General features: G+C 43.9%; 1 pseudogene; it reads right to left on the bottom strand.

Moving 5' to 3' along the window:
* Positions 1 to 11,806: 11,806 nt before the first annotated feature.
* The window catches only part of LOC138397236 (tigger transposable element-derived protein 1-like), a 31,458-nt pseudogene continuing 30,459 nt past the window's right edge, over positions 11,807 to 12,805 (bottom strand).

A 12,805-nucleotide genomic window follows, 5' to 3' on the forward strand; every position in this document is an offset into this window, starting at 1 on the left:
TATGCTCTTTCTTTCTCCCGCCCTCAACCATCCCTCTGAGACCGAGTCTCACTCTATCACCCTGGGCAGAGTACACTAGTGTCATCACAGCTCACAGCAACCTCAAACTCCTGGGCTCAAGCAATCTTCCTGCCTCAGCCTCCCGAGTAGCTGGCACTACAGGCACATGCCACCAAGCCCTACTAAGTTTTCTATTTTTTGTAGAGATGGGGTCTTGCTCTCACTTAGGCTGGTCTCAAACTCCTGACCTCAAGCAATCCTTCTGTCTCGTCCTCCCAGAGTGCTAGGATTATAGGCATGAGCCACTGTGCCCAGCTTTATCCTCTTTCTTAATAGAAAAATAAGGATTTAGGGAATTTAACTTTTGTTTTATAAGTTTACTTTATATAAAACCATTTTCTGAGTCAATAGTTGATACAGACATTTGAAACAAAACTAGCTCCCTCATATCTTTTTTTGAATGTCCCTTTTAATAATAACGATGATTCCTGTTAGTGATAAAATCCAACAACAAAGCAGTATTTCTGACTGCCATTCTCTTGCATTAACTATAAGTCTCCACTCAAAGTAGTAGTCCACAAATGGGTTTGAGCAAGAAATAGATACAAGAAAATGGGTAATCTTCAAAATGTCTAAGATTAAATGAGCAGCGGGAAGTAGATGGCTCCCTCTTAGAAGAACTAGAATCTTCAAACTCAGAGCCAAAATATGTTTATAGAGTGGTAGGAATAGGGCAAGAAAATGATGTTCAAGTCTTTGCTATATGAGAAACCAAGAAGATGCTGATGGCCAGTGCCATGAATTTCTTACGCTTTGTCCTCAGTAAATTAAATCCAGAAATTGGCTGCTTTATAGGGTTCCATTTTTCCATTTTAAAACAACTTTGCCTTTAACCAAGAACAAAGCCCAAAGAGAAGAGATCTAGAAAAAAGTCACATTAGCTGAAGTTTCAAAGTACATGCTGTTTATGAGTTCCTCCACATGCAACATAAACCTTTATCTTTTTTTATAGGGAAGCAGCTCTATATAATTTAAGGAGCCAGGGGTTAGAATCAAAAGATATGAGTTGGAATCCTGGCTTGCTACTTACAGTGGTATAACCTTGACCTCTCTAATCCTCACTCTGTTCATCTGAGAAGATCAGCCTTGTGGTGAGGATTAAATGAGATAACATATGTTAACATAACCTAAAATATAACAGGCACAACACACTTACCTACTGCCAACTCCAGCTCAATTCTAACAAAAAGTTGTCTCAAGCAAAGGTGAGGCCATTCCTCCTACATAATTATTACATTTGGACTGACAGTAATAATTCTTAGCATTTTCATTCCACCATTTATCTTAAAAATGAGCTACAAATTCTGATTACCTAATTCCAGGATCTTCTCACTCCTTTTTAATCTCTGTCTCAGTGGCCTAAATGCAGATTCATCAATAAACTAGGCTGCCTGCTACGGTCACTGCAATTGTTCATGAGTTTCAGTGCCAACCCTGAATTTCATGTTGCAATCAAGGCATCTTTGTAAATGGGTGCAGGATAAAAAGGAGAGGTTGAGAAGGTGAGTAAGCACTATCCCATTTATTCCAGAAAGCCCTGCATGGTGAAGGGGATTGGGGATACTGGATGAAAGAGCCCTCAAGGGATTTGTCCCAAAAGGCAGCATAAGAAGAGTATTATAAACAGAGGGATGAGAGAAGGAATATGTGAACTAACAACTTGGGAGAGTTTATTTCTGGTTGAGGAGGTCAGGGAAGACTTCATGGTGGAGACTGCCTTCAAGATGAACCTTGAGAAACGGGTAGTATTTACACAGAACTTGAAGGGAAGAGGAAAAGCGTCTTCAGTGGCGAGAGAGCTTTGTGAAGAAATGCACGTATTGAACACAACGTGAAAGGAAGTTCACACAAAGAAGCGAGATAGCAAGGAATGGGTATATTTCCACTCCATCAGCCTACAGCTGGCACTGAAGATACTTCCGTCTATTCAACCCTAGTAAATCTCACCCAGGGCATTAAGAGTTGCTTGGATGGCAAGGAAACAGAAACAGAAAAGGCATAAACATGTCAATTTTATCCTCAATGCACATTCACTTCCATCATTATCTCTACCGACAATCAGTATTTTCTGAGTGCTGACCACGTGCAGAAAGCACTCCGCTACGCACTGAGGACATAAAATGACATAAAGCACAAATCTTGTCATCAAGGAAAAATGAAGAATTAATCAAATATGATTATTTTTAACAAATATGATCACTTTTAAACAAAAGTGATTTCTTTTCTACATGCAGGCTCTTAAAAAACCCATCCAGTACTTCTTTCATCAAAAACCCAAAGGGTCAACATTCTCCTACCCAAGAAAGATCTTCCAAATCTGAGCACCTGTATTGGTCAGGGTAGGTTTTATTTTCTGCAGTCCTTCTTCCTATGTGAGCTAAAGGAAAAACCAGAATACAGCTGTAAACAAAATCAGAAAAGGACTGAAATTTTCTCCATTCTCCCTCAAGCTCAGAAACAATTCTGGAGTGGCTAACAAGGTGATAAGAGGGACAGCCGCAAACCCAAAAGACATCAGCTGTGGCTCCACAGAACTCATGGGTAAAGCTGATCTGCATGACAACAAATCCAAGGGTAAGGGCTGCAGTATCTCCATGATTTGGATGTTTTGCCTGCATAGGGCCGGCCAATAGATATTTGGAAATGCAGATCAATGAATATATGTCTTAGTTTTCTCCTAAATATTCAGTGCCTCACACCACTGTATAGCCCACCAAACACCACGGGAGAGTCTAAACCACACTCATAAATTTTCTCTCTCATCTCCAATGGCTATTAGCAGATGTCCAAAAGAGAACTAGTGTTTTCACTCTTTTGTGGTTTATCTTTTTAAAGGAACACCGATCCATAAACCTCGGGGGTTTTTGTCTTGCCTGTGTTACATTTAGGTTCACATTTATTTTAAAACAGGGAAGGGAGGAAGCCAAAAAGGAAGGATGTGAGAAAACTATTAACCCAGCCAGCCTAATAATCAGTGATTAAAGTTACAGTCGGAGAAGAGCGACATCTTAATGCCTCCCACCCTCTTGCTTTTCTTCGTGCCTTTAATATTCTACTTCAGGCACTGAGAGGGAGGGTAACCGGGGCTAGTGAGTTCTAACCAGCACTAAGATAATTGCACCATTCACACCCCTCACCACTCAATCAGGGTCTGCTTATCCAGCCCCATTTATTAATAGTTTTCCTACATTTCCAGTGTTACAAAGGAGTGAAATGAGGCTTTCTCTCCAAAACAAGAAATGGGGCACCCTCAATAAAGACTAAGTGGATCAGAGGATGATTGCAGAACTGAGGGCCACTTGCCCTATTTCACAGCCACACCTGTGTCTAAGGGTGTCAGGGAAAGCATTCTCCTTGAGTTTCCTGACTTTCAACACCAGGCCTGCATCAATGTTGGGAGAACTCGGGAATGGGGTACACATAGCTCTGCCCTGCATTCAGCCACCATTTCCACCCCTTGTGTGCACCCCATGGACTGGATCTCCTCGTATCCCAACCACTTTATTTGACCTCTGGCCCAGGGACCCTCTACTAGTCATATAGCAATTTACAACTGAGAGAGTCTCACTGTACATGTTAAAATGCTCAGATAACATAACACTTACAGCAGACAGGTGCCTTGTCAATCATCCTGCCGAGTGGTTCTCAAATATGGCTGCACCTTAGAATCCTGGGGAAGATTTCTAAATGACCACTTCCTGGATCCTTCCCCAACAGATTTTAATTTAACTATTTGGGGTTGTTGTTGTTGTTTAGGTTTTTGTATTTGTTTTTGTTTGGGTTCAGTGGATGACTCTGTTATTGAAGTGAGGTTAAGAATCACCAGTTTGGACTATTGTCACTGTTACAGAAATGCGAAAATCGAGGCCCAGAGTCCACAGTTTGCACATGGCCCACAAAGTAAAGTAGCACAAGCAGAACCAAATATAAGCCTCTGATGCCCAAGATTACCACTTCTTTCATTATCATGTAGGCGTCCGCTGGATAGCCTAGAAAAACCTAACTGTTTTAAAGATCCATTACATATGAAGGGATCACTCTGGGCTCTGAGATATGCGAATGGGCCCAAATGCACACCACTGGGTGGCTGACTGAAGGGACACGCATTCCAAGGTGACTTGTGGGGCACGGCAATGGAGGGGAAAACACTGAAATGAGATTCAGTGGATGAGGCTCTGCCACATGCATGTGGCTTTAGACCATGGAGCTAACCTTAGGACAATTTTAATAGTTTTAATTGGCAGTTGTTGGGGAGGACAGGTAATCCCCAAGAGGACTGTCAGCATTAATGCTATCTCACCCCATGCCATGCACCCACCCCACATGCATATACCTAAGTTGCACACACGCATTTCATGCATTTGCGATCATTTTGGCTGATGTATTTGGTAGGTAAGTCACTGCACGAACATAGCCACACACACATAAGTCTAGTGTGTGTGGGTGTTGTGTGTGTATTGGGACACACATGCAAGACACCGATCTCTAATCCAAAGGCACAAACTATTGGGACATGTGTGTAACCAGACTATGTCCCCTGTAACGTGGGAGGATTGCTTCAGTATGTCTGGCCATTTTCACAGAGTGTGATTTGCTACGGGAGAAAGAATGAAAGACGTCACCTAAGCTTCAGGTTTCGTCTAAGACTTCTCTTCTCCCACCCCTGGACAATGTAGTGCTTTTATCCAGCCATTGTTTTTAAGTCCCTCCTCTCAGAAAGAAACAAGATTTGATTTCCTAAGAAATTCTAACCAGCTGAAGCCCTGAGAGAGTCTACTCTCCATAAAGATTGATGAAAACTTTAAGCTTGATGTTTCTTTCTAAAGAAAGAAATTCACAGTCCAAGTGAGGCAGTGAGCAAAGACACGGAGGATGGCGTGACGATAATACAGTTTGCCTTTTGGGAGTTGGGTGAGCAGGCCAGTAGGTTAATTAATTGAAACCTTAAATTGTCCTAATCTAGGAAGCTCTATGCTACAAACATTGTCCCTTGCTACCAAGCTGGACTCTAAGGATAGTCAAAGCCTGTAGCTTCCCTCTCTTTCCAGGCCTGGCAGTCCCACAGGGCTGTGTGGCTTCTCCTCCAGTCCCCTCTCCCGGGGCTCCTGGCACAGCCTCATCACTATGCCTCCACTGCCCTGCCCCTCAAGTCACCTGGAATGCCAGCCCGTGGTGGGCACTCACTCACCCACATATCTTCAGGATATTCCCTTTATATGTAATGGATGTTTAAAAAGTCTTCAGGCTGGTCTTAGGTTCCTTTTGCTAATCAAATGAATACGAACCACAGTGTACAGAGAAATGGTGAAAGTATAGATAAAGGGTAGAAGGATGGGGAGCAGAAGAAGATGCAAATAAAATATAGGGAAACATCAATTTTGAAGGCATCTTTCCTTAGGCACCAACATTGCAGTTTAATCAGGTGGTGATTGACGGCGTCTCCCCAGCATCTCGACACCTGGGCATCCCCAGGAGTAAAAACTTCTAAAATATCAGGCCACTCCAGAAAGGCTACCAAAAAGCATTGTGTGAATCCCCCTAGGAATAACTGAAGCCCTCTTCATCCAGCACTCCCCGTTGCCATCCCAGAAAGCAGCTGGTGTCTGAAGGGCACGGCAGCTTTCTACCTCCCTACTCCAGAAACACATGGGCCAGGCTGGTCCTCCATTCTGAGTAGCTTGGCCTGGGCTAGGATCCAGTTCTCTCCTTGGACACAAACCAACTAACAGCTGTCCCTTTCTTTGTAATGGCCATCACCAAAGTTTGTTGCAATCCAGTGGTCTAAGATGAAAACTGAATCATTTGCTCATTCTAGAGGCAAGTCTAATAAACAGGGCTAGGAATCATTAGCTGTAGAATCACTAAAGCAGAAATTACAGCTTCTTTCTTCTCCTTTTAACAAGACCCTGGCTTTATTCTCTGGCCTCGTTGTTTGGAATCTGAAATTCCTAATCAAAGAGCCAGCCGTTCCTGTGCTGCTCTTCTCCCTGAGTTGAGGGATGTGAGAAAGAGCAGGAGGCTTGCCCCTTACACCAACTTTCCTCTCCATTTGCTCTCCATCCCCTGCTCTCCTTTTCCTACAAAATTCCTACTTATTCTTCAACACATGACTTAAATGCCAACCCCTCCAGGAAGCCCTCCTCACTCTCCCAAGTGTCTCTCCTTTATAGATCTTCCCTAAGTATATGATTATCTCCTTACACATATCTACCCTACTAGATCATGAGCTACTGGAAGGTACAGACCAGAGCCAATTCTTTTTCATAACACAATGTTTGACAAATACTGGTTATTAACAAATGTTTGTTGAATAATTGAGTAGAGCAAAAGACATAAAAATGAATAAAACAAGAGGAGAGTGTGAAAGAGAAGAGTTACTAAAAAGAGACAAAACAAAAGGAAGGGGACATAAAAAATAAGACAGAGAAGTATCAACTTTGAGAAGGACCAGAATAAGAGAGCACAGAGGATAAAAAGGGAAGAGGCAAAAGATGGACATGGGTGGAAGAGTGAAAGAGAGGAAAAGGGTGAACGTTCTGATTTTTTTTTTTTTTTTTTTAAAGACAAAGCAGAACTGCTGGAAGTCCCAAGTAGAATACATGCAACCAGCAATGTTAGCTATGGTCTATAATTACGTGCAGGGAGAGTGTAGACCCATGATGTCCAGCAACTTTGGCGCCACCTAGGAGCTTGTTAGACATACAGAATGCTGTGCCCCACATCAGATCTACTGAATCAGAATGTGCATTTTAACAAGATCCCCATACGATTCCGATATACAATAAAGTTTGAGAAGCACTAATGTAGACATTTGAGACCCACAGATAACCTCCGCATTTCACTCTCATCAGTGGTGTGGTGTACAAAGCACTGGCACTAAGGGGCTACACAACCTTAGGCAAATCACTTAATGTCCCTGGATCTCAGTTTCTTCATCTTTATTAAATGAGGTCAGAGAGGATGCTTTCTAAAGTGTCACAGAGCTCTGAGATTCTTGATCTCATCTAACAGCATAACTCCAACACTTCCCATACCCGCCAGGACAAACAATAGCGTCGTTGACTAATTAATATTTCACTTCTTCTCTCCCTTCATTCATTTAATATTTTCTGAGTGTCTATTATGCACCAGTCGCTATGCTAGGTATAAATGATTCCGAGATGAATAAAACATCTCTCCCTCCCTTGAGGAGCTCATAAACTTCTTAGGGAAACAGAACATATGAACAAAATTCGGATAAAGTGTGCTAAGAAGCACGAACAAGTGCCGATGAGCACAGAAAGCAAAGCCATCACACGGCCTGGGGCAGTCGTGGAGAGTTTCAACAAGGGGACAACACGTGCACTCGGTCCCTTTTCTGCCAACCCAACCCAAAAGTGCTAGGAAGTGAAAAGAAAAAATAAGGTGGTTAGAGAACATCAAGAACACAGCCAGAGGTTCCTGAACACACCCCTCTGTGTTCACAGTTCCCCAAAAGTTCACCACACAATGGATTCTGTGTCATGGCCACAGACATACCATTAGCAGCCACAGGTGAGCCTCAGACACCCACCCCCTCTGGGTATGCCTGCCCCCTCATCCTGCCTACATTCTGCTCTTATATCTTCGGCCTCCTTCTGGAAGATAATAGCAATTCAAACCGCTAATCTACTCTCCCTGGAGACTTCTTCTTGTGGTTGCAAAGAGGAGATGCACTTTAATAAATATGAACAATTCATTAGACCAGTAACTCTTTTGATCTATATTTATTTACAGAGAGAGACAATACCAGTAGCCATCGTACGCACAGCAGCAGAGACTGAAAATATAGATTACTAAAAGGAAGAAATTTCTAGAATTCTTAAGGATGGTGTAGAATGGCACTGAGGAAAAGGAGGAGCTTAATTTTTCCAGCTCATCCACTCCTGACCCCGACAAGATACACAAGATGAGTGGTTTTGTCGGCCCCGGTCTTCATTATTAAGGAGAGAAGGCTATCACTCAGAACAATACTTTTCCAAACCTTTAGAATGGTGAGTTCAACCCTAGCTTCTTTCTCTTCCCTGGCTTCTAGATGCTTATTTATGGCTATGATTTCTTCACATACAACTTGTCTGTTCTCCTGCCTCCTTTTGCATTTCATAGTCTATAGATATTAACAACATTTTTGCTTTAACCTGTTAGTGGTGGATATGTCACCTTCATTTTCAGATTCTTGAACAAGAAAATGGAAAAAAAAAAAAAAAATCCTGCCCCCTGGGTTTGTGATATTCATGGAGGAACTGGAAGAATGTTTTACAAGGTAATATGTGGCCAAAGGCTGGATCGGCTCAGTTCTGCTTCTCCCTGTCAAACACTACTCATTCCACCAACCAATTTCAGTCCATGTGTCCAACTCCCAGGTGCCCACTGCCCCTCCCCACACAAGCTGGGTGCTTGTACATGAAGGTCAAGGAAGACCGTCAAGGTTCTGAAGCCATCTTTCTGGAGGTAAAGCAAGAACAAAACATTGAGGTTCCTGCTGTTCACCCCTTCTCCAGAGGAAGTCGCTCTTCTCAATCAGCCTAAAGGAAAGGCACTTGGCGTGCAAAGTAGTGAACAGAGAGGTTTTGCTCTTTCCCCTCCTTTCCTGTAATTTTGCCTTCTTATTTATTCTCTCTGCCTGCATCCACTCTGCCAAAAACTACATACATACAGTAGCAAAGCAAGGTTCTTTAGGCAGACAGGCTTGCTAAGGCTAGGACCAATGGGAGAGAAAAAATTAGATAATCCAACAGCACACCCTGCTCCTCTCCTTGCATGTTAACATCTATACCTAAACTGCCATATCGTTCTGTGTTCACAGATGCATCATGCTTTTCCACACCTGAGACACACACATAGAAGATAGCCATGACGTTCTGCTTCCCTTGAAATCACCAATCTAACATCCTTAACTGTGTTTTCCTGGGAAGTCTTTATTTCCCTTTTTTTTTTTTTTTTTTTTTTCCTCAATTGCACATCATGGAGGCTCCTCAATTGAAATTAAATTTGCTCTTCCTCCCACCAGCAGCTACATTTCTTTCCCATGTAACCCACACTGTGTGGGGGGTGGGGGATGGGTGGCAGAAGGAGAAAAGACAAAATAGAACCCCGTCAGATCTTTGTGCTGTGAGGGAAAAAAGGAGAGAGAACAATGGCCCCGAGAGAGCCCAGGACGCCACTGAGTCACAGCCTTATGGAGAATGTCCACGAGGATGGGCAACACCTGCCTCCTACCAGGGTCTCCAAAATGGCTCTGGATGCCAAAAAGGTCAGACCACCTGTGCCGATGCCTCCTTGGGTCCTAACAAGCCCATTCCAGTTGGACTACCTCTCCTTTCTCTTTATAGCTTTCCCACCCACTTTTTCTTCTCTTCCTCAACACTCTCCCCTTTTAACCTATTCTCCTTTGTCTAGTCTTAGGGCCAAGTAATGACAGCCTGAAACCCAGCTTAATCCATTGGTATTCAAGACAAATGAGGTGGCTGAGACCCTGTCAAAAGGCCTCCTTGTCAACCTCATCACCAACAAACATTCCGAAGGACCTACGGGATGTAGAGTTCCAGTGTCATAGGCACTAGGGAGGCAAAAGGGGCTATGTGCCCTGTGGATACCCTCCTCTCCTTGCCTATCTGTACATATGAAATCATTGCACATGGAGCTGCCTTTCTCACCCATACCTCTGTTCTATTTTGAAGTAAAATTAAGAGTTCATCCTCCTACTTGAAGGAGCAGAAGCAGATGGAGAACCAGCTCAGGTGTCTCTAAGGTGAGCACACACCAGATAACCTCAGCTATTTGTAGACATGGTGAAAACATGGTTCAAAGTGGGGTCCCACCCGCTCACTCTGATTACCCCATGGTTACAGATTAGCATTTCAGCAATAAAAGCTCAAAAGAATGGAAGCTAGGAGAGGAGGATAGTGAATTTGGATTACATCCATCCTTTCTGGGCAATAAAGAACTACCATCTACCGTCATGTTGAGTGACAAGGACCATCCACCACTTCTCCCACATCCCTTTCGTATTTTGGATTGTTATAAAAAAATGCCAGAAAAAAGATTGGGGCGGGGGATACTTTTAGGAAGACTATTGATGCTAATGATTCTGCTACACATTTTTGAAGATCTTCATCCCAACCTGATTGCTGCATTTGGACGCCTTCGGAGTTTGGGGATGCATGGTCAGTGGAGTAAAGAGAAGAGCCCTGCACTCACCATCATGGCCCTCCAACCCATGGATGATCTGATTTTCTCAGGAGTTGTCTTGGATTGCATGAGTGACTAGCTGAAGAGTCATTAGCTAAGTCTTTTCCATTTCTCCTGCTATTTCTCTTTCCAAGTACATTAAAATATTGCCTAACCACATTTCACATATTGTAAAAATTGATGAAAGGGAAAAAATTAAACTCTTAATTCTATTTTTGAGGATACAAGACTAACACATGCAAACAGCACATCTCTTTGTTTAACACAAAGACTCACGTGTCGAATTCTGCACCCCTTCCACATGCACAGCATTTTAGAACTCTGCAAGATAGCCATTTTGCAAGAGTGTGGAAGTAACAGTTTGCTTGGAGGATGTGTGGGTATAAATAGATGTGAAGACAGAAGGAGAAATTTACAGCTCAAAAATAATGGCACTCAAAAATACAAATTAAAAGCAGAATATTGACAGAATTCCTTCCTTCTGAGCTTAAGAATTAAGTCCTCTTAACCTGCAGCATCCTTCAATTCCAGGTGTTCTTAGAGCAGCCCGATTCCCCACCTAGACCTGCCCCTCTGCAATAGGCCTCCCGGGATCACTGGGCCCAGTGTAAACCCTTTAGACAGCAAGTGGATTTCAGGACAACCACCACAATGATCTCAATCATTATTTTTATTTTTTTAAAGGGCATAGAAAGGATGCTTAGGAAGGTAAAGATAGGAGACAGGGAGAGAGGCACGGAGGTGACAAGGGAAAAAGGCAGCCTGGGGGGGAAAAAAAGATTTCTAGATTCCCATAAAAATCAGAGCCTTGTCTCTGGGTGGATAAAATGCTATTTAAATCGAAAATCACACAGGTCTCCTGGCTGGCTGTGTCTGCATGCATATATATATACACACACACACATATATATATACCTACATATATATATCCCTTATGCCATCCAACATCTTTCATGCCTACATATCCCCACCCCCACTGCACCCCCCAAAACCCAAAACCTGTTAGATGAGAGAAGGAAAAGAAATAACATGGGAGATTTCCCTCTTTGCAATAAGCCTTTTTCCCCAAAACAGCATTATTTTAATATCTTGTGACCTTTTCTTCCCAAAAGATCCACTTGAGGGACTCCAAGAGAATGATAAAACAAGGAATCCCTACCCCAGGTGAGGAAAAAATAAAATAGAATTTGCCCTACCTTGGTTTGTAGAAGCCAAACCTCTAGACGGACAGATTAAGGGAGTGAGCATGTTGGGAATGTCCAGTCTCTTCTCGCTTGCATATCCACATAAGAAAGACGAAGGATAAATGAACGGAAGATAATTTAAAATCCAATTTAGCGTAAATTTTGTTTTAATCTTGTGTCTCGAAGAGATGCGGATTCAAAGAAAAAAGATTTAATTCAAAGATAATTCAGGGTGTGGAGAGCAGCTCACAATGCAGAATCCAGAGTAATTATTCCGTGTGCATGTGAGGTTAGTGGCTGGAATATATTTTGAATGATTCTTCTGGCAATTATGGTTTTTGATTTTTGGAGCTTTAGTGGAGGAGGCTCTGTGTAGAGAAGCTGGGGGCCGACTCCGTCCCTCCGTGGAGCATGGTCATTCCCAAAGCGTCCCCTTCCTAAGGGGGAAAAAGAGGCGGTCAGGGTTTGATTCGAGTGTCCCCCGGAGGGTGAGAAAAATGCATTCCGAAAAAGATATCAATTCGTTTTAAGGAAAAGGGGGAGGAAACCCCGCATTTCCCACAGAGTGCACACGAGAGGAATTGAAAACAGCTGGTACCGGTCTATAAATAATTCAGAAAAGGTCTGGCTATACCATTCCTGGGACAGGCATGGATGAGAGGTGGGAAAGCCAACCTGAATGGAAGAGGAGAAAGGGAGGGAGGGAGCGAAGGAGGGAAGTGGGAAGGAAGGAGGAAAGGAGGGAGAAGAGGCACCACAGAGCAACACACACTCACACACAAGCAGAAACACAATCCCCACTTAACTCGCCAGCAAGTGCGGCCCCCAGCCCCATCTGCATTGCTGCTGACATGTCTGTCTCGCTCTCCCCATCGCCTCCAGCAGCAGCGCCTCCTCCCACCCCGGGCTCGTGCTGAATGGGTTCTGATTGTGCACGGGGTGCACACTGGGCATTTCTTGGAAGGGGCACACTGACACGCGCACACACACGCCCCCGACGCGCACGCGCCCCGCGCGCGCACTCACACTCACCCCCGCGCACACTCACCCCCGCGCACACTCACGCTGCCGCCGCGCTGATGTGCAGCGCACGGGGCTTCACCTGCAACGTGTCGATTGGACGGATGGTCTCGCGCTTGGCTCCGGCCCGGGGCACCGCTGCCCAGCCTCTGCTAGGTGAGGGGATTAACCCCTTAAAAAAGACCAGAGACAACCCTACCCCCTTATCCCCCACCCCTCCCCCCCCAAAAAAGCCACGTCCAAATTAGCAAGTGCCGGGTGCCACTGGATTTAAGAGCTTTACCTAACACCAGGTTGGTTAACGGTTTCCCTGCTTCGACCCTTTATCTGCC

This window comes from Eulemur rufifrons, chromosome 16 (assembly GCF_041146395.1).
Source record: "Eulemur rufifrons isolate Redbay chromosome 16, OSU_ERuf_1, whole genome shotgun sequence".
Lineage (NCBI taxonomy): Eukaryota > Metazoa > Chordata > Mammalia > Primates > Lemuridae > Eulemur > Eulemur rufifrons.